This window comes from Triticum aestivum, chromosome 3D, assembly GCF_018294505.1.
Source record: "Triticum aestivum cultivar Chinese Spring chromosome 3D, IWGSC CS RefSeq v2.1, whole genome shotgun sequence".
Classification (NCBI taxonomy): domain Eukaryota; kingdom Viridiplantae; phylum Streptophyta; class Magnoliopsida; order Poales; family Poaceae; genus Triticum; species Triticum aestivum.
This window is the reverse complement of record NC_057802.1, coordinates 103861512-103864397: the sequence shown is the minus strand read 5'-3', so window position 1 is coordinate 103864397 and position 2886 is coordinate 103861512. Positions and strand designations below refer to the sequence as shown.

General features: G+C 42.1%; 1 long non-coding RNA gene across 1 annotated transcript; it reads right to left on the bottom strand.

The window, feature by feature from the left end:
* Window positions 1–1095: 1095 nt before the first annotated feature.
* LOC123074265 (uncharacterized) lies at window positions 1096–1676 on the bottom strand. Its single transcript, XR_006435913.1, has 3 exons — window positions 1543–1676; window positions 1385–1449; window positions 1096–1295 (listed from the first exon to the last, which is right to left on the bottom strand). It is a non-coding gene; the product is annotated as an uncharacterized lncRNA (long non-coding RNA).
* Between the last annotated feature and the right edge of the window lie 1210 nt (window positions 1677–2886).

The following is a 2886-nucleotide window of genomic DNA, read 5'->3' as shown; positions in this document are numbered from 1 at the left end:
ATGTTTAGCTCCATTGGCCGAAAACCCCGCAGATCGTCTTCTAATGAGGATGCTGGTCCCGACGCCCTATCAAGCGCCGGAAAAAAGGTCCAGAAGAAGAACAAGGGAGCCAAATATGGCCCCCGCCGCAAAGGTACTTCGGACGCGGTGTCCGGAGAAACAAATACTCACTCCTCCGAGGAGGATGAAGACGGAGAGGAGGAGGAGGAAGAAAGCAATCCTTCCCCGAAGGGGAAGAAGAAGAAGAGGGCGGCCTCCGAAGACCCTGAGGCGGGGGCGTCCAAAAGGGGAAACTTATCTCTCCCAGACGGCTCGGTTCGGACACCGAAGCCATCCCCGAGTGGCGCCCCAGGCCGAAGCCCCTCGCCGAATCGTAAGTATCCAAAGATGCCTTACATAAGTTCGGTCTTTATGATTATGGTCCTAACACATTGCATGGTGCAGTCCGGCCCGTGACCTCCCCCAACAATCATCGGAGGGAAATTCTTTAGATCCGGGGATGATGGAGAGTGAGTCGCCTCCGCGAGCCTCCCCGCCAACCGCCATGGATGACACCGAAGTGTTGTCCCACAGGGCTCCAGATGGCAACGGGGACGAAACCCATCGGGTTTTGCCTTCCCAAACCCATCCCCACGAGAAAATCGCAAACCCGTCCCCGTCCCCATCACCGTGCGCGGGGCTAGTTTTCCACCCGTTCCCTAAACCCATCGGGTTTCGGGGAACCCACGGGGAACCCACGAGAAATCAAAATATTTAAACAAACATAGTGGCGACAAAGAACAACATTTGAACAGCAAAACAAGCACATTTCAGCAGCATAACGAGAGAAAATTTCAACAAAAAATAGTAGATGGTTCAACAGCTATATAGAGTTTATTTCAGCAGATTTAAACAACATACATAGTATATTTCAGAGGCAGCAACATAAGATAAATAGTAGCAACAATGATATCATTTCAGCAGCAACATAGTATATTTCAGCAGCAAAACAACAGCAAATTTCAGCACAATACTCAGCAAATTTCAGCAGCAACATAAGCATATTTCAGCAACAAACAAAAGCAAATTTCGGTCATACATTGTTCAACAAGATGTCCAATTATAGAAGTTCTGAAATAGAAATCATGGTTCACACATCACGAGCACAAATGATACGAAATTGTCCAATACATAAGTTCTAAAATAGATTTTGTAGTTCACAAATCAATTTAAAGTGGTCATCATCATGGCATCTTTCACATCTCCAAGCCTCCAAAAGACAATCTTCAAAGCATGCCAATTCAGAGTGCCAAGTCCTATAGAAGATCAAAATTCACTCAAGCTAAAGTTAAATATGAAAAATATGCAGATTGGTATATGAAATGTGAAAGTACTTGTACTTCACCTGCATTCCCTCTTGAATGTCTTGAAGACAACTCCAAAAGCTTTGTCCATCTTCATTGTCAGCATCTATAAGAATGAAACAAGTAGTAATGAACATCTAATGAAACATTGCAGCAAGATAATGATAAACTATATGATGATATGTAAAGAAAGACACACCTTTATATTTGTTTCTTATCCAATCTTGTGAACACATCAAGGCCTCTAAGATTTCAGGGGTAAGACGACTACGGTGGTCACTTAGAACTCTACCACTTGTGCTGAATGCTGATTCTGAGGCAACCGTGCTGACCAGAGTTGCAAAAACATCACGTGCTAGCAGCCTCAAAGTTGGATAGCGTGTTCCAGAAACTTTCCACCAATCTAACACACTAAACTTATCTTTGGACAATAGAACTAGCTCATCTTCCAAGTAACGGTCTAGTTCAGATTTCATCCTAAAAGATGCAGGCCTCTTTTGAGCAACACGTGCATTGAAGAGTGACATAAGGGCTGGAGCTTCCAAAGAAGAGACTAAGGAAGATGGTAGCCCATGATCATCATCACTCTCAAGATTGTACTCCTCCAACAATGTGCATATCTTGGCAATTATTCCATTAACACGGTCCTCACATTCTGGACTAGAAGGACTAATACCATGCAACATAGCAAAGCAAACAAGTAACATTTCATTTTTGTACCGAGGATCAAGAAGTGTAGCCATTCCCATTAGACCTTGAATATCAGTCCAATACTTGTTAAATTTCTCTTCCATGCTAAATGTCATGGCTTCTATCACCTCATTACCGCAAGTTGACCATTGCCTCATATTCATTTTAATTTCACAAATCTTGGAAAATAGATGTTGGCAGTTACATAATCTGTCCCGGAAAACATTTCAGTGATTTCAAAGAACAGCCGCAGCCTTTCTACAACATCACTAGCAAATGCCCATTCTTCCTTAGTAGGGAGACTCTCGTATTGCTTCTCAACCTTCTTTAATCGCTCAAATACAACCTTATATGGTAGAGCCACACTAAGCATTGTGAAAGTTGAATTCCACCTAGTCTTACAATCAAGTATTAATCTTCTTGTTATTTTGACCTTTTGAAACTTAGCAATTTCCTCAAACTTCTCTATTCGTTTTGGTGAGGCAATCCAAAAAGCTACACTATCTCTAATCTTTTCAATTGCTGGTTTCATAGCATCTAAGCCATCTTTGACAATTAAATTCAGAATGTGGGCACAACAACGCATGTGAGTCAAGGTACCTTGCAACATGAGTTTGTCCTTCCCTATCCTCTTCACCAACAAGTCAATTGTCTTGTCATTTGAAGAACAATTGTCAACAGTCACCGTTGATAGCTTCTCATCAAGATTCCAAGATATCAATGATTCATGAAGTTCTTCGGCTATAACTTCAGCGGTGTGAGGAGCTGGCACATAAATAAACCTACAAATGCAATGAATATATGTTATACAACAGCATATGTTGATAAAAACAACACCAAACAATTTACTACA